Source organism: Mobula hypostoma, chromosome 5 (genome assembly GCF_963921235.1).
Source record: "Mobula hypostoma chromosome 5, sMobHyp1.1, whole genome shotgun sequence".
Taxonomy (NCBI): Eukaryota; Metazoa; Chordata; class Chondrichthyes; order Myliobatiformes; family Myliobatidae; genus Mobula; species Mobula hypostoma.
Window position 1 is genome coordinate 50,784,363 of NC_086101.1, and position 25,990 is coordinate 50,810,352.

General features: G+C 41.5%; 1 long non-coding RNA gene across 1 annotated transcript in view; it reads right to left on the reverse strand.

Annotated features, from left to right (window-relative positions):
* Positions 1-23,696: 23,696 nt before the first annotated feature.
* The window catches only part of LOC134346810 (uncharacterized), a 269,069-nt gene continuing 266,775 nt past the window's right edge, over positions 23,697-25,990 (reverse strand). The window contains exon 3 of the long non-coding RNA XR_010018036.1: positions 23,697-24,287. This is a non-coding gene — a long non-coding RNA (uncharacterized LOC134346810). The remainder of the gene's footprint in view (positions 24,288-25,990) is intronic.

Genomic DNA, 25,990 nt, shown 5'->3' on the forward strand with positions numbered 1-25,990 from the left:
CTACAGAACAGATGGCAGACTTTTCAATCTTGCCCGTCTCAAGGTCCAAAAACAAGACATCCACGAGTTCCCTCATCGAGTTCCAATATGCAGATGACAACAGTGTTGCAGCTCTCTCAGAAAACCACCTACAGCAGATTCTGACTGCCTTCAACCGTGCATATATGAAACTTGGACTTAACATCAATTCCAAGAAGACTCAGATCATCTACCAACCGTCACCAACTGAGACAAACCATCAATTCTACTTGTCGAAATAATCCTGGAAAATGTGGACCACTTTCCGTATCTTGGAAGTCACCTCTCCTCCAATGTCAACCGTAATGATGAGATCCAACATCGTCTTAAATGCGCTGGAATAGCTTTTGGAAGTCTCCTAACAAGAGTCTTTCATGATCGTGACATCCGAACAGACACCAAAATGATGGTGTACAAAGCAGTAGTGATCCCAACGCTCTGTATGCATCAGAAACCTGGACAACATACCGACGACATCTAAAGGCACTTGAAAAGTTCCATCAATGCTGTCTTCGAAACATCTTAAATATCAGCTGGGAAGATAGAAGAACCAATGTCAGCATGCTAAATGAAGCAAAAACAACAAGCATTGAAACCTATGTCATCAAGAACCAACTAAGATGGAGCTGTCATGTTGTTCGGATGAAAGACGAACATCTGCCGAAACAAATCTTCTACTCCCAGCTTAAAGAAGGCAAGTGTAAAAGAGGCGGCTAACAGAAGAGATTCAAAGACGTCTTAAGAGCCAAAATGAAGAAATGTAACATCGACATCAATAATTGGGAAACCAATGCCAAGGACAGGAAACTCTGGCAAGCCATCATCCGAGAAGTATCAGCAATTTTCGAAGCCAACAGATGTGCAGAATTAGAAGAAAAGTGAAATAAGTGGAAAGAGAGGCAGCAACAACCAAAGCTCGATCTGCCATCTGGAACTACCTGTCCTGAATGTGGAAGAACTTTCAAAGCCAAGATTGGACTCATAAGCCACTTGAGAGCCCATAAATAGATCAACAGAACAAAGACCATCATCCTCAACCTCGAGGGATAGCCACGACAACGATGACCTCCATCTTCTTACTCTGACTTCTCCTCTTCCTTTCTAGTCCTGATGAAGGGTCTTAGTGTGAAACGTCATCAATACTCTTCTCCATAGATGCTGCCTGGCTTGTTGAGCTCCTCCAGCATTCGATGAGTGTGACTTTGATTTCCAGCATTGGCAGATTTTCTCTTATTTAGTGTTATATAGAACCTATGTCTAGAAATAGAGTACTCAAGGTAAGAGTGGAAAGTTTAAAGGATAAACACAAGGAATTATGCAGCTGCTGGAAATCCAAAGCAACACACACAAAATGCAGGAGGGACTCAACAGGTCAGGCAGCATCTATAGAAATGAGTAAGCAGTCGACATTTTGGTTTGTGACCTTCTTCAGTACTGGAAAGGAAGGAGGAAAATGCCAGAATAAAATAAAAGCTGGGGAGTGGAGAAGGAGGCTAGCTAGATGGTTTTAGGTGAAGCCAAGTGGGTGGGAAAAGTAAAGCGTTGGAGAGGAACGAATCTAATAGGAGAGGCGATTGGACCAGAGGAGAAAGGGAAGGAGGTGGCAACCAGGGGGAAGTGATAGGCAGATGAGAAGAGGTAAAAAGGGAGAGTGGTGAATAGAAGCAGGGGGAGGGGAAGGGAAAAAAATTAAAGGAGATTTGTGGAGCGAGCTATCGGCACAGGGAGTGATAGGTATCTGGAATGGGCTGCCAGGGGTGATGGTGTGAGAAGATACGATCGTGAGACAGTGCTGTTGTTAGATAGGTACATGAATATGCAAGAAATAGAGGCATACAGGTCACATACAGGAAGAATAGATTCAGTTTAATTTGACATCACCTTTGGCACAGACATGGTGGATTATAGGGTTGTTCTATGTTCAATGTACTTATGCCAATTTGTCTATGGCAGTGTTCACGCTGCACTCTTTTCCATATCCTTTCACTCTTTTGTCCTGAACTCAATCCTAGAATTGGGTTTCATGAAAGGTAATTACAGTTACATCTTAGGAAGGATACTTAGTAACTGAAGGAAATATGATGTGCCTTGAAGGACAGTTGTGGTATTCCATGTACTACTGTCCTGTATATTTGTCTTACTGGCCATATTGTAGGTAAGGGAGACTGCTAGTCACTAGAAATGTTTCAAGTACATCTAGTATCTCTGAGTTTGTTGGATCCATTGCAGAATGCTGTAGAAGTTTTAAACAAGTAACGTTTTATAACAGTGAGAGGGTGGGGGTAATGTGGTGATGCTAAATATTGCCGATGGAGTGCCAAAAACTGAAATTGGAGTCATCCTTGGATAAGGGGCAGTTCCAAGTCTATCCATAGCACAGCCTCCTTCCGAACCATTGCGCCCTTGCCACATTATAAGGTGCATTAACTGGTGAGGTTTGCTAAATCCAATGATGTGAGAAGGGAATGGGAAATGGGATTGTATGATGAGAAAAAATTAGGTATTTGTCCCAGCAGATGAGGGAGCATGATACTCCAGAAGCGTCAATAGAACTGGGATGCAATGACAAAGGCAATGAAAAGCAGTTAAACTGGGATACAATGACAAACAAAGACAATGACAAAAAGCTATGGTATTCAACAAAAATTACTGAATGGAAAACTCATTATCTTTGATCCAAGATCTCAAAAAGAAAGTTTTGTCTTGAGAAGAGAATCTCTCTAGTTTAAGACAGACTAATAAATGACAACACTGCATGGTGAGGTATCATATTACTGTATGTTAGAAACAATTTCACTCTGAACTAAAAGATCTTCACCTCTGACGATAGATATACAATTCTGTTTTAATGGACCTATTTTTGAAATTGACACACATTCTCAGAGGCAGGCAAAAATATAAATGCAGACTTTAGTCACTACTGCACGAGCATTAAAATTAAACAGGGAAGAGTGAGGAAGGGCTGTTTTCTACTAGAATTTATTTTCACTATGAATCTAATGGATTTTATATGGCAATCTCCATGGAACACCTCTGCTATAATTTTTTTTCATCCACTCAGGCAATACTCACAGCATTAGATAAAATAAATGTTACAAACAAAAATACAACTCTCCAATTTCAAATAAATAGCTGGAGAAGGGACGATAAAACTTGAAATGGTGCATAGATTTAGGAAGCATTTTACAAGAGTCCAGATGCTTTTCAGGTTTAAAAAACCCCAAAATTCTCATCTGGTATTTTGGAAGCGCAGGGCAAAATTCATTATTTTAATACCTCATCCAATTTTAGCTCAGAGAACAGAAAAATGTTCAAGAAACTGTTTTCAACAATGATGACAGTCTGTGATTATCAATGAAGCTGGGGGCAAACTGAGACCTGTTGATTGAGACTGGCAACAGTTGTATCCTTTTGCCTTTGCTGATCAGCACAGGATCCACTGACAACCACACTTTTGACTGAGAATAGTTCAACAGAATCCCTTCCATACTTGTTGATTGAAATGATTACAGTGACCTTCCTCTTCACAATTAGTTGATTAGCTCTGTCCTTCCTCAGTGACACTCCTAGCAGTGGAAGACCTCTATCACTGCTAATGGAGACTGAAAGTGCTGAGGGATCACTATTGTTGATGAATGAAATTAGCAGTACATAGAGTGCTCTATTAATAAGAAATAGAAACAGAGGAAGGTGATTTAACCCCATTTCTGCTCTGCCAGTAATTGACGACGTAAATACTCTTTCATCTCTTGGATTCATTCTATATCTGCAATGCTTTATAGTGCTAGATTTCACTGAAAAGGGTTCAATTCCCATTGCTGTCAGTGAAGAGTTGGTACCTGCTTCCCGAGACCATGTGGGTTTCCTCAAGGTGATCTGGTTTCCTCCCACGTTCCAAAGATATCACTGGACAACAAAAATTTTGCTTCCTGAATACTTTTAGGTGTATCTTATGTATTTTGGTCTACTGATCATGAAAATCACCATGAAATTTCCCTATCATGCACCATTTTTTGAAATCACTTATGTTTATTATTTTAATTCATAATTCAAGTCAATTAAAATGTTGCCTACCACGTAAACTGGAAAGTTTCTTATCTTGTCCAGGCATGCTTAGGCGGTGTGGCTGCTGCATGGCAGGACAGGTTTTAGTCATAATTATTGGGTTCAGGACTGTAAGGATGGAATTTGCTATCACCAGGCACAAAAATTTCTATGAAGGATTTTGATATTTGAGACAGATGCTTCCCAGAATAACTGATGCCAAGATCAAGGAAAGCATTTTTGTTGGACCACAAATCCAACAGGTCATCAATGACAGGCAATTTGAAGAATTTCTAGTGGGGCCGGAGAAAATCACATGGAAGGCATTCAAGGAAGTTGTTGAAATTTTTCTTGGCATCTACAGAGCACCAAACTACATGCAGCTGGTTGAAAGCATGCTTCAAGCATATTAAACCATGAAATGCAACATGTTACTAAAGATTCATTATCTGCATTCCCATTTAGACCTCTTCCCTGCAAATCTTGGTGCTGTTAAGTGACGAGCATGGTGAAGGTTTCACCAGGATATTGTGGTCATGGAGAAAAGATACCAGGGCAACTGGAATCCATCAGTGCTGGCAAATTATTGTTGGACACTTAAGAGAGAAGCCTCAGACATTGAGTACAAATGAAAAACATTAACAAATATTTTTAACTTAGTTGAACTATTGCAAAACATCAGCACCATTATTCAATTAAACACATTATATTCAATAAAAGTTAATTTGTTGTTTCTCCAAATTCCTACGTGATACAAGTAGTCTGAAAATATATTTGTGTTCATTTTCAAGCAGTCTATCATAAACAAAACAAATTCTGAGGAAGCAACACTTTTGAAAAAATTTGTTGTCCAGTGTATTCAGTTAGGGTTTGGGTCAGTGAATTGTGTATATACTATTTTGCCACCAGAGTTGTGGCTGCATTTGCAGGCTTCCCCTTGCACAGTCTTCAGACTGTCTGGCTTGTTGACACAAAACAGCCCATTTCATCATATGATGTGACAAGTTACGTTAAAAAAACAAAAATATATTGTTTATTTTCCTGAATATCCGGAGTGAATGAGCCTCCATGGCCCATTTCAGCAAAGGCTTCTAAAGGTACAATAACACAAAATAATCTGCAGATGCTGGGGTCAAAGTAACACTCACAACACACTGGAGGAACTCAGCAGGTCAGGCAGCATCCGCGGAAAAGATCGGTCGACGTTTCAGGCCGGAACCCTTAGTCAGGACTGTAGCGGGAAGGGGCAGAGGCCCTATAAAGAAGGTGGGGAGAGGGTGGGAAGGAGAAGGCTGGTAGGTTCCAGGTGAAAAACCAGTAAGGGGAAAGATAAAGGGGTGGGGGAGGGGAGGCAGGGAGGTGATAGGCAGGAAAAGTGAAGAAAGAATACGGGAAAACACAATGGGTAGTAGAAGGAGGCGGAACCATGAGGGAGATGATAGGCAGCTGGGGGAGAGTGCATCCGGTGCTCCCGGTGCGGCCTCCTTTACATTGGTGAAACCCGGTGCAGATTGGGGGACTGCTTCGTCGAGCACCTGCGCTCAGTCCGCCAAAACAGACAGCATCTCCCAGTAGCCACTCACTTCAACTCTGCTTCCCACTCCCATTCAGATATGTCCATACATGGCCTCCTCTACTGCCATGATGAGGCTAAACTCAGGTTGGAGGAGCAACACCTCATATACCATCTAGGTAGTCTCCAGCCCCTTGGTATGAACATAGAATTCTCCAACTTCTGGTAATTCCCTCTCCCTCCCTTCCCCTATGCCTATGTCACTCTGTCCACTCCCCCAGCTGCCTGCTGATCTTGGCTGAAAGGGGTATAATTTACATATCTCTCTTTATTTTGAGGAGTTAATCTCTAGTTCTAATACTCCCCACCTCAGGGAAGTATCAACCCTGCATCTATGCTATAAAGTCCAGTAAAATTTTTGGACATTTCTCCTACTCTCCGAACTCCAGGAAAATACCTGCACCCTTCGTATAACCTCTCCTCAAAAGGCAACCCTAGAATTCCAGCAAACAATTTGATAATCTTTCCTTGACCATCATCAATCACAAGTGTATCCTTCCTGATCTGCCTGTCCTGCTGAGCTACTCCCACATGTTGTTGTTATGTAGCTTTCCTTAGACAGAGAGACCAGGTCTATACCCATTGGTAACGATGATTGCCTCTAGTCAGTATTAACTCCTTTCCCTGGATATTGAGCTTGGAGCTGATAGCTCCTTGTCCTTACAGACTGATACTGATGGACAGGCTGTTAACACTGATGGCCTTCTTGGACTACAGTCCAGCATTCAGTATATAATTCCCTCCAGGCTCGACAAGAAGCTGAGAGACCTCGGCCTTCACCCTGCCTTGTGAAGCTGGATCCTGGACTTCCTGTCAGATTGCCGTAAGGCAATAAGAATGGGCTCCCTCACCTCTGCCCCTCTGATCCTCAACACAGGTGCCGCTCAGGCTGTGTACTAAGCCTCCTCCTTTACTCTCTGCATACCCATGTCTGTGTCGCCACCCACAGCTCCCATCTGCTAACTAAGTTTGCTGAAGACAGAACACTGACTGGCCCAATCTCAAATAATAATGAGGCAGCCTACAGAGAAGAAATCACCCTGACACAGTGGTGTCAGGAAAACAACCTCTCCTTCAATGTCACAAAACCAAAGGAGCTGGTTGTGGACTACACGAAGAATGGAGATAAGCTAGCCCTATTGACATCAATGGATCTGGGGTTGAGAGAGTGAACAGCTTTAAGTTCCTCGGCATACACATCATTGAGGATCTCACATCTGTACATACCAGCTGTGTGGTAAAAAAAAAGCACAACAGCATCTCTTTCACCTCAGACGGTTGAAGTTTGGTATGAGCCTCCAAATCCTAAGAATCTTCTACAGGGGCACAATTGAGAGCATTCTGACTGGCTGCATCACTGCCTGGTATGGGAACTGTACTTCCCTTGGTACAAGGTTCTTGTTATCTAAACAGAGGGCACACATTAACAAATGGCCAGCAGTTTGATGCTAATTAACTAGAACACTATATATCAGAAGGGTATGTTTTCTGTACATTTTCACTGGCCAGATCAAGGCCAAAACATTCTTTGGCACAAGGAAGATAGTTAAGTTGGTGGTACTTTGTTGTGAAAGAATTTTTTTAACATTCTAGACATTGCTCACAGAGCCAAAGACATCACTCTCCCATATAATATTATGCCATTAATGTGTTCAAGTACCCTTCTTTCAAGCATACCTCAGTGCAGGAGACATGCGGAGCAAGCCTCAGGAAATATAATCAGGGATCAGAACAAAACAATACACATGCTGGAAATCCAAACCAAAAAGACGAAAATGGTGGAAGCACTCAGGCAGAACCAACAGGGAAGGAGTGGAAATATTGGGTCAATGGTCCTTTATCAGAAATGGAAACGTAAGGAGGCAGACAGGTTCTAAGTTGTAGGAATTTGGAGGGATGTTGAGAACAGAAGGAATGTCTGAGATTACATGAAGTTTAAAATTGTAAAGTTAACAATTACCTCAAACACTGGCAATTAGAAACTCAAAAACTGAGAGACCATGGTGCAAACACTGTTGTGGAGAGATAAAAATGGACAAAAAAGGTGATATACCTGAAACCTTAAATTCAATACTGTCTTGAGGACTGCAATCTACCAAGTTGAAATTTGAGGATTGAAACTCTTCCTAGAGCTTATGATGGGCATTGTTGAGTGAAGACAGAAAGGACTGAATGGGAGTGGAAAGTGAAAGGTGACTGGAAGCTTAGGGTCACCCATGCAGACTGAACAACAGTGTTCTTCAATGAGGTAACCACTTTGCTCATGTTTGCTTCCTCTAGTGTAGTGGCAACCATATTGTGAGCATCAAATGCAAACAACGAAGTGCAGCTGAATTGCTGCAGCATCTGGGTGGACCATTGAGGTCACGGAATGGTGACAAGGGAAGAGATAAATGGGTAGGTGAAGCATCTGTTATGGTTGCATGGGCAAGAAAGACTAGAAGAGGTGTAGGCTTGAATATTAACATGGAAATACAGTACGTGTTACTGAAGTACAGATGCTTTTCTAGGTTTTACAATGAACCTTAGTCGACATTTGTGACTGATTCTGAGCACCACACTTTAGGATGAATGTCAAGATCTTGGAGAACAGGTAGAAGGAATCCAGTGGGGTGTTATAAGGAATGAGCAACTCCGGTGTGTTGAGCAATTGATGCAGCTGGAGTTGTTCTTCTAAAAAATGAAGTTTAAAAGATTTTAGACCATAAGATCATTAGACATAGAAGCAGAATTAGGCCATCCAGCCCATCGGGTCTGCTCCGCCATTCAATCATGGCTGATTCTTCTTTTTTTCCCTCCTCAATCCGGGTTCCCATCATTCTCCTTATAACCATTGATGCCATGTCCAATCAAGAACCTCACAATCTCTGCCTTAAATATACCCAATGACCTGGCCTCCACAGCTGCATGTGGTAACAAATTCCACAAATTCACAACCCTTTGGCTAAAGAAATGTCTCTGCATCTCTGTTCTGAAAGGGCAGCCCTCTATCCTGAGGCTGTGCCCTCTTGTCCTAGACTCCCCCACCATGGGAAACATCCTTTCAACATCTACTCTGTCTTGGCCTTTCAACATTCGAAAGGTTTCAATAAGGTTCCCCCCTCATCCTTCTGAATTCCATTGAGTACAGACCCAGAGCCATCAAACATTGCTTGTATGATACCCCTTTCATTTCAGGAATCATCCTTGTGAACCTCCTCTGGACCCTTTCCAATGCTAGCACATCTTTTCTAAGATGTTCACAATACTCAAGGTGAGACCTCACCAGTGCCTTATAAAGCATTAGCATCACGTCCTTGCTCTTGTATTTTAGACCTCTTGAAATGAATGTTAACATGTCAGTTGCCTTCTATATCACTGACTCGACCTGCAAGTTAACCTTTAGGGTGTTGTGCACAAGGACTCTCAAGTCCCTTTGCATCTCAGATTTTTGGATTTTCTCCCGGTTTAGAAAATAATCCGCAAATTTATTTCTATGACCAAAGTGCATTACCATGCTATTTCCAACATTGTATTTCATTTGCCACTTTCTTGCTCATTCTTCTAATATCTAAGTCCTTCTGCATCCTACCCGGTTCCTCAACACTACCTGCTCCTCCACCAATCTTCGTATCATCTGAAAACTTGGCAACAAAGCCATCTATTCCATCATCTATATTATTTATATACAGCATAAAATGAAGTGGTCCCAACACCGACCCTTGCGGCACACCACTATTTACTGGCAGCCAACCAGAAAGGATCTTTTTATTCTGACTTACTGTCTCCTACCAATCAGCCAATGCTCTAACCATGTTAGTAACTTTCCTAACCATGGGCTCTTAACTTGGTAAGCAGCCTTATGTGTGGTACCTTGTCAAGGCCTTCTGAAAGTCCAAATATACAACATTCACTGCATCGCCTTTATCTATCCTACTAGTAATCCCCTCAAAGAATTCCAAAAGGTTCATCAGGCAGGATTTTCCCTGAATGAGACCATGCTGACTTTATACTATATTGTCCTGTGTCACCAAGTACTCCATCATCTCATCCTTAGAGGTTGGCTCTAACACCTTCCCAACCACTGAGGTCAGGCTGACTGGTCTATAATTTCCTTTCTGCTGCTTTCCTCCTTTATTAAAGAGTGGATTGACATTTGCAATTTTCCAGTCCTCTGGCACCATGACAGAGTCTAAAGATTTTCGAAAGATCATTTCTCATGTCACTTTATTCTCTTTCAGAACCCTGGGTGCAGTTCATCTGGTCTGCGTGAATTATATACCTTTAGGTCTTTTAGCTTTTTGAGCACCTTCTCCCTTGAAATAGTAATTGCACCCACTTCTCTTCCTTCACACACTACAACATCAGGCATACTGCTAGTGTATTCCACAGTGAAGACTGATGCAAAATACTCATTTAGTTCATCAGCCATCTCCTTGTCCCTCGTTATTATTTCTCCTGCCTCATTTTCTAGCAGTCCTATGTTCATTATCATTTCTCTTTTATTTTACCATCCACTTTGGCATTATTTGCTAGCTTGCTTTCATATTTCATCCTTTCCATTCTAATGACTTTTTTAGTTGCTCCCTGTAGGTTTTTTAAAAACTTCCCAATACTCTATCTTCCCACTAATTTTTGCTTTGTTGTATGCCCTTCCTTTTTCTTTTACAATAGCTTTGAATTCTTTTGTCAGCAACAGTTGTACTATATTACCACTTGAGTATTTCTTTATTTTTGGAATACATATATCCTGCACCTTCCTTAATTTTCCCTGAAACGCACACCATTGCTGATTTGCTGGCGTCCCTGCCAGCAGCTCCATCTAATTTACTTTGGCCAACTGCTTTCTCATGCAACTGTATTTTTCCTTACTCCACTGAAATACAGTTAAATTAGACTTAAAATTCTCCCTATCAAATTTCAAGTATGACATGTATAGGAAGCAGGGAGTAAATAAGGTGCTTGAGGAGTATAAGAAGTGCAAGAAAATACTTAAGAAAGAAATCAGGAGGGCTAAAAGAAGACATGAGGTCGCCTTGGCAGTCAAAGTGAAGGATAATCCAAAGAGCTTTTCCAAGTATATTAAGAGCAAAAGGATTGTAAGGGATAAAATTGGTCCTCTTGAAGATCAGAGTGGACGGCTTTGTGCGGAACCAAAGGAAATGGGGGAGATCTTAAATGGGTTTTTTGCGTCTGTATTTACTAAGGAAACTGGCATGAAGTCTATGGAATTAAGGGAAACAAGTAGTGAGATCATGGAAACTGTACAGATTGAAAAGGAGGAGGTCCTTGCTGTCTTGAGGAAAATTAAAGTGGATAAATCCCCGGGACCTGACAGGGTGTTCCCTTGGACCTTGAAGGAGACTAGTGTTGAAATTGCAGGGGGCCTGGCAGAAAAAATGTCGCTGTCTACAGGTGAGGTGCCAGAGGATTGGAGAGTGGCTCATGTTGTTCCGTTGTTTAAAAAAGGATCGAAAAGTAATCCGGGAAATTATAGGCTGGTAAATTTAACGTCGGTAGTAGGTAAGTTATTGGAGGGAGTACTAAGAGACAGAATCTACAAGTATTTGGATAGACAGGGACTTATTAGGGAGAGTCAACATGGCTTTGTGCATGGTAGATCATGTTTGACCAATCTATTGGAGTTTTTCGACGAGGTTACCAGGAAAGTGGATGAAGGGAAGGCAGTGGATATTGTCTACATGGACTTCAGTAAGGCCTTTGACAAGGTCCCGCATGGGAGGTTAGTTAGGAAAATTCAGTCGCTAGGTATACATGGAGAGGTGGTAAATTGGATTAGACATTGGCTCAATGGAAGAAGCCAAAGAGTGGTAGTAGAGAATTGCTTCTCCGAGTGGAGGCCTGTGACTAGTGGTGTGCCACAGGGATCAGTGCTGGGTCCATTGTTATTTGTCATCTATATCAATGATCTGGATGATAATATGGTAAATTGGATCAGCAAATTTGCTGATGATACAAAGATTGGAGGTGTAGTAGACAGTGAGGAAGGTTTTCAGAGCCTGCAGAGGGACTTGGACCAGCTGGAAAAATAGGCTGAAAAATGGCAGATGGAGTTTAATACAGACAAGTGTGAGGTATTGCATGTTGGAAGGACAAAGCAAGGTAGAACATACAGAGTAAATGGTAAGGCACTGAGGAGTGCAGTGGAACAGAGGGATCTGGGAATACAGATACAAAATTCCCTAAAAGTGGCGTCACAGGTAGATAGGGTCGTAAAGAGAGCTTTTGGTACATTGGCCTTTATTAATCAAAGTATTGAGTATAAGAGCTGGAATGTTATGATGAGGTTGTATAAGGCATTGGTGAGGCCGAATCTGGAGTATTGTGTTCAGTTTTGGTCACCAAATTACAGGAAGGATATAAATAAGGTTGAAAGAGTGCAGAGAAGGTTTACAAGGATGTTGCCGGGACTTGAGAAACTCAGTTACAGAGAAAGGTTGAATAGGTTAGGACTTTATTCCCTGGAGCGTAGAAGAATGAGGGGAGATTTGATAGAGGTATATAAAATTATGATGGGTATAGATAGAGTGAACGTAAGCAGGCTTTTTCCACTGAGGCAAGGGGAGAAAAAAACCAGAGGACATGGGTTTAGGGTGAGGGGGGAAAAGTTTAAAGGGAACATTAGCGGGGGCTTCAACACACAGAGAGTGGTGGGAGTATGGAATGAGCTGCCAGACGAGGTGATAAATGTGGGTTCTTTCTTAACATTTAAGAATAAATTGGACAAATACATGGATGGGAGGTGTATGGAGGGATATGGTCCGTGTGCAGGTCAGTGGGACTAGGCAGAAAATGGTTCGGCACAGCCAAGAAGGGCCAAAAGGCCTGTTTCTGTGCTGTAGTTTCTATGGTTCTATGGTTCTATGGTAAGTTGAACTTGAAATTTTAAACAGATTCCTAAAATCATAAATTAATTTAATGGAGTAAGTAAAGAGAAGTTGTTTCCAGTGGAACGATGGTTAATAATGAAATGAAACAGACTCAATGTCATTGCCAAAAAAACTAGAATAATATGAAATGAGAAGAACATGGCACCAGCGAACAATGCAACCAAGGGCAACATCCACTTGGCACTTCACAAAACTATTTTTTTCACTTCTTTTATGTCTTCTTTTCCTTTCAAATGTGGGTCTGCTACTTTTGGAGCCTGTGATCTCCATTTTGCTGGTGCGTTATTGAACGATCTAGTGCTTTACTGTCACTGAGAGTGATTCAGGAGACTCCACTAAAGCAGCTTTTGTATTTAAATTAAATTTAAGAGATTTGATAATTCTAAAATTAAAAAATAATGCCCTTGAAACTAATTGATTTTTTAAAAAATCCATCTGCTTCACTCATTTTCCATCAAGAAAGGAAAGCTGTAATCCTTATCTGATTGCATTTCATGCAATTTCATATCTGTAGTGTATTTAATATTTCAGTAATATTTGAATAATGTTGTAAAAATATTGTTTGATTAAGCATTCTGTTTGGTTACATAGTTCATTATGGGTTATATATAAAAGTATGTGAATGGTATATGTTATTATGCCACCACATTTTATCTGATTGCCTCAGTAAAGTAAAACAAAGCAAGACATATTTTCCTAGCTTTGGCGTTTTTCTTTTATTTAGTTTTTGGAGTTACAAAACATAATAAATTTCATCAGTACATCTGGTTGTTTTGGAATAAGTGGTAAATAATAAATGCTGTCCTTGTTAAAATAAAATAACATTTGGAAACAACTCTGTGAAGCATTTATTAAACTTCAGCTATGTGTATAATTACCTAAAATTATAATCATGTGGTTTAGGAAGTACATCAGGAAAAGCCTCTTCACAATAGCAGGTGGGGAGTTATCTTGGAAAATAACTGTTAGCTGTATCAGAAATTATGAATTTGTTGACCTGAAAATGGAACTAGTGTGTGTAGGTAGAGTTGGACTCATAAAGCCTGTGTTTCTTTCTGAATTAGTACAATCTTGTACCCTGTATCAGAAGCTGTGGTGCTGCTCCAGGATAAAGGCGGCTTCTCGTTATCAGTAACAAATTAGTGCCATGGCAAGCAATTTGAAGTTTCCTTCCCCTTTGGACATTGTTGCTTCCCTCCAAGGACTTAGCCTCTCCCTTTCCTTTGACTCAGTGGCACCCTTCCATGCAGTCAGCATTATGTTAAACATCTCAGAGGTCTTCTGGAATTGTTCAGGGACCACAGTTAAATTTCATCAACAGCCAGTGGTTAGAATTCGTGAGTTCAATATTATTCTAGCTAACTTTGAGAACTATCCTGAAATTTCATCTGTGGATAGCCTTACATCACATGAAGCACTGAAAAGTATTGGAAGATTTTTTTTTACACTCCATAGTTCTTTATGAAATCCAGACACCATATGCTCAACTTTTGAATGGGGTGTCTACTTACAAATCAGGAGCTGGGCTTTTTTACTTTTTTGGCTGAAGGAACAAAAAGGGAGAAGTTTTTACATACTAACTCTAATTCGAATAAGCCTCCTTTGAAGGGTGGCACCTTCAGTGACAATGCCGGGGTGAAACCCACATCCTCTTGATTCAGAGCCAAATCAATGGTGAAAGGGAAACACAGCAATCAGGGAAATGTTTGGCACCAGTCTATTGAGGATATCATAAAGAGCGGGGTGTGACTTCATTCTTAACTCCTGTTTGAAATTTCTGCTGGCTTATGCAAATTGCTTGTGCTTGATGAAATTGCTTGCTCTATACCCAATATTCCAGAAAGGAAATATTGCTAGAGCTCTCTACAAGTGAAGCCTTTGCTTTTTGTTAACGATGATTGCCTCCAACCCTACTCAGTGCAAACTGTAGTTAGTATTAACTCCTTTCCCTGGATATTGGGCTTGGAGCTGATAGCTGTTTGTCCTTGCAGACTGGTACTGACAGACAGGCTGTTAACACTGATGGCCTTCTTGGACTACAGTTCAGCATTCAGCATCATAACTCCCTCCAGGCTCGACAAGAAGCTGAGAGACCTCGGCCTTCACCCTGCCTTGTGAAGCCGGATCCTGGACTTCCTGTCTGATCGCCGGCGGGTGGTAAGAGTGGGCTCAGTCACCTCTGCCCCTCTGATCCTCAACGCAGGTACCATGTGGGCTGTGTACTAAGCCCCCTCCTTTACTCTCTGCATACCCATGTCTGTGTCGCCACCCACAGCTCCCATCTGCTTATTTTTTAATTTGCTAATGACAGATGCAATGAGTGGGCAAACTCATGGCAAATGCAATTTAATGTGGATAAATGTGAAGTTATCCACTTTGGTGGCAAAAATAGGAAAACAGATTATTATCTGAATGGTGGCCGATTAGGAAAAGGGGAGGTGCAACGAGACCTGGGTGTCATTATACACCAGTCATTGAAAGTGGGCATGCAGGTACAGCAGGCGGTGAAAAAGGCGAATGGTATGCTGGCATTTATAGCGAGAGGATTCGAGTACAGGAGCAGGGAGGTACTACTGCAGTTGTACAAGGCCTTGGTGAGACCACACCTGGAGTATTGTGTGCAGTTTTGGTCCCCTAATCTGAGGAAAGACATCTTTGCCATAGAGGGAGTACAAAGAAGGTTCACCAGATTGATTCCTGGGATGGCAGGACTTTCATATGAAGAAAGACTGGATGAACTGGGCTTGTACTCGTTGGAATTTAGAAGATTGAGGGGGGATCTGATTGAAACGTATAAGATCCTAAAGGGATTGGACAGGCTAGATGCAGGAAGATTGTTCCCGATGTTGGGGAAGTCCAGAACGAGGGGTCACAGTTTGAGGATAGAGGGGAAGCCTTTTAGGACCGAGATTAGGAAAAACTTCTTCACACAGAGAGTGGTGAATCTGTGGAATTCTCTGCCACAGGAAACTGTTGAGGCCAGTTCATTGGCTATGTTTAAGAGGGAGTTAGATATGGCCCTTGTGGCTACAGGGGTCAGGGGGTATGGAGGGAAGGCTGGGGCGGGGTTCTGAGTTGGATGATGAGCCATGATCATAATAAATGGCGGTGCAGGCTCGAAGGGCCGAATGGCCTACTCCTGCACCTATTTTCTATGCTTCTATGTTTCTACACTGAGGCACTACACTGGCCTCAATTAACAATGAGGCAGCCTGCAGAGAGGAAGTCATCACTCTGACACAGTGGTGTCAGGAAAACAACCTCTCCTTCAATGCCACAAAACCAAAGGAGCTGGTTGTGGACTACACGAGGAATGGAGACAGGCCAGCCCTATTGACATCAATGGATCTGGGGCTGAGAGGGTGAACAGCTGTAAGTTCCTCGGCATCCACATCACCGAGGATCTCACATCTGTACATACTGGCTGTGTGGTGAAAAAGGCACAACAGCATCTCTTTCACCTCAGACAGTTGAAGAAGTTTGGTATGGGCCCCAAAATCCTAAGAATCTTCTACAGGGGCACAACTGAGAGCATCTTGACTGGCTGCATCACTGTCTGGTATGGGAACTATACTGCCCTCAATCGCAGTACTCTGCAGTGAGTGGAGCGGACAGCTCAGCGCATCTGTAGATGTGAACTTTCTACTATTCAGGACATTTACAAAGACAGATGTGTAAGAAGGGCCTGAAGGATCAATGGGGACCTAAGTCACCCCAACCACAAGCTGTTGCAACTGCTACCATCCGGGAAACGGTACCACAGCATAAAAGCCAGGACCAACAGGCTCCGGGACAGCTTCTTCCACCAGGCCATCAGACTGATTACTTCATGCTGACACCTGTGTATTTCTATGTTATACTGACTCTCCTGTTCTACATAATATTTATCATAAATTTCTATAAATTGCACACTGCACATTTAGATGGAGACATAACATAAAGATTTTTACCCCTCGTGTATATGAGGGATGTAAGTAATAAAGAATTCAATTCAGTTCAATCCTGTACCCTGTGGTATTGAAAGTTTGCAGTGACACTCCTTGCTCAGTTGCCCCACGATGTTGCCAGTGAGGGCTAATAGCACTGATAGATCTCTGTCCTTCCATCCTGAAGCAGCAAGCACAGCCAGCCTTCTTACATCACAGAGTGAAACTAATATCAGCATCAGCCCCTCAGCATTGCTTAGAATGCTGGTACCACTGATAACAATCACTGCTGGTAGCACTGATAACCCTTTGTTCTTGACTGAGACTGCTAGTAGTGATAGCCATGTATAGCTGACAGGGGCTGTTGATAGTGAACGCAGCAGGCCAGGCAGCATCTCTAGGAAGAGATACAGTCGACGTTTTAGGCCGAGACCCTTCGTCAGGACTGTCGACTATACCTCTTCTTAGAGGTACTGACTGGCCTGCTGCGTTCACCATCAACTTTGATGTGTGTTGCTTGAATTTCCAGCATCTGCAGAATTCCTGTTGTAGGGGCTGTTGATAGATCTCTGTCACTGCTGAGTGCTCTCTTGGTAGCAGTGATAATCTTGCTGGCTGTGACAGGTAGCTCTGTAAGAATCCTGTGCTGTTGCATCTGTGATGTCATTTCATTGCTGCCATCTCAGACCAGTGGATGATGGTTCTTTGTCCTTGTTGACGGAAGTTTGTAGTGTGCTAGCGTTTCAGAGTAACGATGCTTGCACTCTTTCCTTGCTAAGTGAGACTGAACTGCCTGCTGTCGCGGTGCCCGCTCGCAGGGCCGGACCCAAATGCGGAGGAGTGGCAGACTCTGCCACGGTAAGCACTGGCAACAAGAACTCAGCCCAGGAGGTGAGGAATGCCAGGTGGAAACAGGAGGTTAGACATAGTAATACAAACAGAGCATTGGAGGCATGACCGTGCAACGCCACGAGAGAAATCATTCTCTGGCACACAGTAGGACTCCACTCGCAGAGCACAACCAGAGTCCCCTTTAAATAATCATAGAACGCAGGAAACAATGTGCTGGTAGCAATCAACTTGACAAGATTAAACCAAAAGCACCTGGGCTTTACGCTTCTAACAAATCATAAATATACGTGCCCGAGAAAGCCAGAAGCCCAAAGCTCTACGGCAAGTCGCAGAGGCCCGCAGGGCTCATGACAGCCTGCATTTATTTTGCAAGCTTGGTCATAGTATTAGCCCCTTGCCCTCGTTTAATGAGACTAATGAAGTGATGTCCCCATGTCCTTTCTAATTGAGATACATAACACTGGTGAGACCCATATTACTGCTAACCGCTCGAAAGACTTCTGCTTTTCTCCAAAGAATTATGCTGTTTCTGATGAGGAGATAGGTCAAGTGTATCAGAGATTGCTATACTTGTGCCCACAATAAAGTCACATTGCTGGAAATTATTGTTCAACATGCAGCTGCTGCTAATGAAAACAACCAGGAGGCACGTAATAAAAGGGAAAAAGAGATTAAGGTATTGCAAATGTTTAAAATAATATCCACAGATGTGCAGAGAACAAACATGGATTTTAATGACTAATTTGTTTAAGTCTGTTTATAAGTATGAAAGCTTGAATAATTAATGGGTTTCCTATGACATTTCAGGAAATTGAGCTTTTTCCTTTCTGTTTTCTGTTAAGTTGCATAAATAATTGTATGCTGCTAAAATTATGACAACCACTGCACTTTCCCCTTGGACTTGTCTCACCATTCAACAATGGCAGGCAGATAATAACTGCTTCCAGTCTCAATGAGGAAGGTAGAAACTTTAACACTGTTACCAGAGAGCCAGCACAGTGGCAGACTGCTGCTTCACAGTTTCAATGACCTGAGTTCAATTTGGCATCTGGTGCTGATTGTGTGGAGTTTGCATGTTCTCCCTATGATAACGAGGTAGTCCAGATTCCTCTCACATCCTGAAGATGTTCTGGTTGATAAGTTAATTGAAAAGAGTTCAGGGTGGATAAAAGAATTGGGCGGGGGTATTGTAATGGGCACATGAGGGAGAAATGGTTCTAGAGATTCCAATGCAGAGATTTTTGGGATTGATCCAGGATTTAGCGTAGACACAATGGGCTGAGTGGCCTCCTACATTGTAAGGGAACTATGAAGAACAAGATAAAGGCAATTGAGTTTTGCCTCAACTGGACATTACAGTTATGCAGCTAATGGGATGAGGAGATTACAAGAACATCCTTATCTTCTGTGATGAATCGGCATATTCAGCCAAAACTACTGAGTGAGTGACCCATCTCTGCTTCATCCACTGTAATTCACTTCATGTGATGTTAGTAAATGGCTGAGATCATTTGATACAGCACTGGGATTTGAGAATGTGATGGTCATAGTACTGAAGACCTGGCCTCCAGCTAACTTTTACCAATACAGTTCAAACATTGGCACTGTTTGATGGTGCAGAAAATTACCCAATTATATTCTTTTTATAAACCAGAGGCAATTCCAAACTAACTAATTACTCTTCAGACTACTGTAATTTATCTGTAAAGTGATAGTAAGTGTTATCTTTTGTGTTACTAAGCAACACTTATTCATATATACAAGGTGGTGGGGTGGAGATACATTTCTACCAGTGGAGGTGAAGGAGGCTCCTTCTCTCCACTAGCCTACAGATCACACTTGGGCAAGGTGTAGCACCTGCTTAGTTCCCCAGTTTGAAGCCGTGGGAGCAGGTGGTGGGTGGTCGCACGAGCAACTGGTGTGTATTGCAAGTCCAGGTTATAAGACTAATGACGCCAGACAGACAATCTTTGAAGAGTATTGTTAATAGCTGGGGTCACACATCTTGTAAAGACACTGTCTGGAAGAAGGCAATGGCAAACTATTTCTGTAGAAAAATTTGCCAAGAACAATCATGAACAAAGACTATGATCGCCGTGTCATATGACACGGCATGAAATGATGATGGTGATTCATAAATGACCTAAACACAAGAAATTCTGTAGATGCCTGAATTCTTGAGCAATACACAGAATACTGGAGGAACACTCAAGTCAGACATCTTCAATGGAGGAGTATTAACAGTTGATGTTTCTGGTTGAAAGCCTTCGTCAGGAACATTGGGGAATTTGATAGCACAGGGATAGAAGCTGCTTTTAAGCCTTGTAGTGCATGCTTTCAAGTTATTGTATCTTCTGCCTGATAAAGTTCAAGATTGTTTAATGCCATTTCTTGGACATAAATGTAAAGGAGAATTAAATAATTATTAGCCTGGATCCAATGGAGCACAAAGAAAAACACAAAAGATAAAAAGCACAATAGTGATTAAAAACATGATAAATATAAATACGTAAGATAGCTTATAAACATAGATTAATTGTATATTCATAAGGTGGTGCCAGGCTGTACATGAAGTGACCGACAGGAAATAATAAGGTAGTGGGTGGAGGTCTTCACCAGTCTTCCTGCTTGGAGAATGTAAAAGTTTTTGAGTCTGGTTGTCCTGGTGTGGATGCAATATAACCTCCCCCAGATGGGAGTGGGACAAACAGTCCATGAGCAGGATGGATGAGATCTTTCAGGATGTTTCTGGCTCTTTTCTGGCACCTTTCTTTGTATACAATGCCTTGTAAAAGTATTCAATCCCCATTTGTTCACATAAATGTGTATTACAACCCGGGATTCGAACTGGATTAGCACTGACGAAGCCTCCCAGATGAGAGGCAAAATGTCTTCTAGACAACACAGCAAGTCCAGTTGCCTTGACTTACAACTGCTTGATATACAACCAGGGATTTTGATCAACTTAACTGAGAAATTTATTTGTGAATCACAAGCTCCTTTTTTTTTACAGTGAAGTCCCCAAAATAGGGAAAATTGTAAAGCATGAAAAATTAAAAATTCAGAAACTGAAATGTTAGAAGTTTAAAAGTATTCATTCCCCTTTGCCCAGCATTTTGTTGGACCACCTCTCACAGCTATTACAGCAGGTAGGCTCTTTGGATAAGATTCTATTAACTTTTTGATGGAGCCCATTCCTCCTTGCAAAATTAGGGAGTGGCAGTGGACAGCAATCTTGAGGTTTTGCCATGATGTTCAATGACCTAGGCAATGTGGCTGTCATTTCATATTTTTTCCACTTTCCCCATAATAGATTGCACTGAGCTCAGAGATATGTACTGTGCCTTTGAGATGTTGTACTCCTCTCTGGATATGAACTTCTCTATTGTCATTTCTCTGACTTGTCTTGAGTACTCTTGGTGTAGTCTGTTGAAAATCTGCCATACTGTTGGACCTTACAGAGGGCAAGTGTTCATTCTTATGAATTCATTGAAATCAGGAGAGGGAAACCAAAAGTCCATGAGCCTGTAATCATTGGAGGATCAGAGATGGAGAGGGTCAGTAACTTTAAATTCCTGGGTGTCACTATCTCAGAGGATCTGTCTTGGACCCATCATAGAAATATAATTGCAAAGAAAGCACGACAGCACCTCTATTTCCTCAAGAGTCTGTCGAGTTTCAGCATGTCATCAAAAGCCTATAGATGTGTGGTGGAAAGTGAGCTGACTGGCTGCATCACGGCTTGGTTTGGGAACATCGACGCTTTCGAGCAGAAAATCCAACAAAAGGTAGTGGATTCAGCCCAGTACATCACGGGTAAAACCCTCCTAAGCATTGAGCACATCTACATGAATGGTGCCGTAGGAAAGTAGCATTCATTATCAAAGACCCTAACGCTCAATTCCTAGCACAAATCTTCATCAAATGAAGCAGCACAGTCCTATATGCAACTAGGTCAGGAGCCAGGTACCCAGCAGTGAATGACTCCCCCCTCCCTCCCCCCAATACCTTAAAGTCTTGCATAATATTAAAACATGAAAACTGAGAAAATGTTCAGCAGGTCAGATCACATGGGCAAGAAAGAAAAGAGAATTAAGGTTTCAAGTAACAACCTTATCATAATGAGATCTCCAATACAGTTCAACGGTGTTAGAACCGAAACATTATTCCTACTTCTCTTCCCACCTGCTGAGAATTTACAGAAATTTTGATTTTTACTTTAGATTTCCAGCACCTGCAGCTTGTTTTGATCCCTAAGCCCTTTCATCATCTACAAGGCAAAAGCCAAATGAAATATTCTCTACTTGCCTGGACAAGTATTTCTTCAGTAACACTTAAGAAGCTTGATGCTCTCTGGGACAAAGCACCTGATTTATACTCATCCAGCACCCTATGCAGTCATTCTCACCATTCCCTATGTCCAGTTGCTATGGTGTACACCATCTACAAAGTACACTATAATTATCGCTTGGGCTACTTTGACGACACTGCTCAAACCCCTGAGCTCTGCCACTGAATCAGAATCATAATCAGGTTTATTATTGCCTTCATGTGATGTGAAATTTGTTAACTTAGCAGCAGCCGTTTAATGCAATACATAATACAGAAGAGAAAAAAAAATAAAAGTAATAATAATAAATAAATAAGTAAATCAATTACAGTATATGTATATTGAAAAGATTTTAAAAAACGTGCATAAAACAGAAATACTATATATTAAAAAAGTGAGCTAGTGTCCATTTAGGAATCAGATGGCAGAGGGGAAGAAGCTGTTCTTGAATCACTGAGTGTGTGCCTTCTGGCTTCTGTACCTCCTACCTGATGGTAACAGTGTTTTCTCACTGGCATGCCCTGGGTGCTAGAGTTCCTTGATAATGGACACTGCCTTTCTGAGATGATGTCCTGGGTACTTTGTAGGCTAGTACCCAAGATGGAGCTGACTAGATTTACAACCTTCTGCAGCTTCTTTCGGTCCTGTGCAGTAGCCCCTCCATACCAGACAGTGATGCAGCCTGTCAGAATGCTCTCCACAGTACAACTATAGAAGTTTTTGAGTACATTTGTTGACATTCTAAATCTCTTCCAACTCCTAATCAAGTATAGCTGCTGTCTTGCTTTTTTTATAAGTACATTGATATTTTGGGACCAGGATAGATCCTCAGAGATCTTGACACCCAGGAACTTGAAACTGCTCACTCTCTCCACTTCTGATCCCTCTATGAGGATTGGTACGTGTTCCTTTGTCTTGCCCTTCCTGAAGTCCACAATCAGCTCTTTCATCTTACTGACACTGAGTGCCAGATTGTTGCTAATGCATGGCAATTTGCACAATATTCTGACTTTGAAATCTACTGTTGCTCCCTCATTGTTGTTGGGGCTAGATCCTGGAAAATTGTAACAAATAGGTTTGTGGGACCACCTCCACCAGGGGAAGGAATGAGGCAAGCTTTCCAGCAGTACCTACAAGGTGGTGATTCAATTAAAATAAAATCCTGTGTATTAGTGCTGTCTGTAAGGAATTTGTACCTCCTACCTGTGAACGCATGAGTTTCGTCTGGGTGCTTTGGTTTCCTCCCACAGCCCAGAATGTATTGCTTGGTTGGTTAATTGATCATTGTAAATTATTCTGTGATTAGGCTAGGGTTAAATCAGGAGATTGATAGGCATCATAGCTTGAAGGGCCAGAAGGGCCTATTCTGTGCAGTATCTTAGTAAATAAGAGTAAAAATAGGAAAAAAATGGAAACGATAAAATGCAGTTGTAAAAAGAGAAAAATAATAAATATTTTTCAATGGAAAATATTGTTTTTGATGGTTTTGAAATCATGACAGATCATGTGAAAGAAATGATCTGCCTGTGCATTTTATCTTCAGCTTATTCTGTATAAGATGAGGTCACAACAGTGATTTCCCAAGTCTCTTGAAATCAATTTGGCGCAGAACTCAAAGAACTAAAGTTTACATTAACTAAGCATCACATTGCAACCACTTGGCAACTCAGATGTCTCAAGGCTAAAGGTCTTTGTAACTGTCAACAAGCCTGTTCACTGGAAGACAGATTGTGTCAAGTAATAACTAGAGTTAATCCCATTCAAATAATATACTGGCATCCACAAAGCAGTTTAGCAATATGAAAGACTTGAAGCAGTTCCATAACAGCACTTTCAGATATACGTGAATAATCAGAGAAATAATTGTATGTCCATTGCATTGCTTTTGGTGACGTGGGTACTCCCACAATATTTAAGGAATACTAGCACTGAAATGCCAAGCCATGCTTTATAACTTTCGAGAAACTATTAGATTAGATTAGATTATGAGGACACTCAGTCCTCGTTTATTGTCATTTAGAAATGCATGCATTCAAAAATGATACAATGTCCCTCCAGAAAGATATCACAGAAACACAGGACAAACTAGGACTAAAATTGACAAAATCACATAATTATAACATATAGTTACAACAGTGCAAAGCAATACCATAATTTGATAAAGAGCAGACCATGGGCACAGTAAAAAAAAGTCTCAAGTCCTGATAGTCCCATCATCTCACACAGACGGTAGAAGGGAGAAACTCTCCCTGCCATGAACCTCCAAGCGCCGCAAACTTGCCAATGCATTGGAAGCACCCAACCACAGCCAACTCTGAGTCCATCTGAAAACTTTGAGCCTCCGACCAGCCCTCCAACACCGAGCACCGAGCACCATCTCTGCCAAGCGCTTTGACCCCGCCCCAGCCGCCGAGCAACAAGCAAAGCCGAGGACTCGGGGCCCTCCCCTCCTGAGATTCTGCATCACACAGTAGCAGTGGCAGCGAAACAGGCATTTCAGAAGTTTCACCAGATGTTCCTCAGTGCTCTCACGTCTGTCTCCATCAAATCAGGATTGTGCACGGCATCCTACTTGACAGATAACAGATACCATCACCAGAGTTGCCGCTGCAAGCTGCGTTGCGCCGCCATCTTCTCCTCCAGCAACTTCCCTCCTTTATTAGGAATAAAGACCAAAAGCTTAGCCAAGTAGGCAATTCATATCAAGGATCTGAATGAAATACAAAGGCTTGTACTATCAACACACTAAACTCTAGATATGGCTACTAAAAAGATGGATCAGGATACAGCTGTGGTAATTTTTTGGGAAGGATGTTGGATTAAAGGTGACAGAGATCGAGGGAGGTGGGCAGAGGATGTGAGGGATGGGGAAGTCATGAAGGGGATATAAATACTGGAAAATGCTACTTTGAAAGAGTTGGGAAGAGTCAGTGAGAATAAAAGGTCAGAAATGATTTAGTTGACAGTTTAGGAAATGGGCAGAATAACTTTGGATGATTTTGGAGAGTATGAAGTATGAAAGATTTGAATCTGGAAATGGAATTGGAATTGGTTTACTATCATCACATGTGTCAAGTTACAATAAAGAGTTTGAGTAGCAACTCTACAACCAAGGACTCTACAACTCATGTTCTTGATATTTAATTCTTATATATTTATTAATATTGTTTTGTTTCTTTATTCTCTTTTTGTATTTGCACAGCTTGCTGTCTTTGGCTTATTGGTTTTTTGTCCATCTTGCATTCAGTTTTTCTTTGATTCTGTTGTGTTTCTTTGTATTTACTGAGAACGCAAAAAGATGAATCTCAGGTAGTATATGCTAACGTACTTTGTACTTATGTACTTTGATAATAAATCTACTTCGAACTTTTTAAAAAAACTTTTTAGCATACTGTGCATACAGATCAAATAATTAAAGTCCAAAGTTCAAAGCAAATTTATTATCAAGTACATAAATGTCACCATATACAACCTTGAGATTCATTTTCTTGCAGGAATACTCAATAAATCCAATAACCATAATAAAATCAATGAGTGTTCAACCAGTATGCAAAGGACAACAAGCTGTGCAAATACAAAAAGAAAGAAATAATAAACAAACAAACAAATAAACAAACAAACAAATAACTAAATAAATAAATAAGCAATAAATATTGAGAACATGACATGAACATAAGAAATAGGAGCAGGAGTAAGCCATCTGGCCAGTGGAGTCTGCTGCACCATTCAATAAGATCATGCCTGATCTGACTATGAACTTATCTCCACTTACCTGTCTTTTCCCCAGACTCTTAATTCCCATACTATGCAAAAATCTACCCAACCTTGCTTCATTGGGCAGAAAATTCCTCAGGCGTCCTTGAAAGTGAGCCTATAGCTTGTGGGAACATAACAATGATGGAGAAAGTGAATTCGAGTGAAGTTATCACCTTTGGTTCAAGAGCTGAGTGGTTGAGAGGTAATAACTGTTCCTGAACCTGATTTGAGTCCTGAAGGTCCTGTACCTTCTCCTTGATGGCAGCAGTGAGAAGCCAGTGTGTTCTGGGTAGGATTTTCCATTCAAAGGCATTGGCCTTTCCACGCCAGGCTGTGATGCAGTCAGTCAATATACTCTCTGCCACACATCTGTAGAAGTTTGTCAAAGTTTTCGAAGTCATGCTGAATCTCTTCAAACTCCTAAGGAATTAGAGGCATGGCCGTGCTTTCTTCATAATTGCACCAACATGCTGGGCCTCCAAAATTATAACACCAAGCAAATTAAGGTGCTGACACTCTCCATCTCTGATACTCTGATGAGGACTGTCTCATGGAGTTTTGGTTTCCTCCTCCTGAAGCCAATAATCAGTTCCTTAGTCTA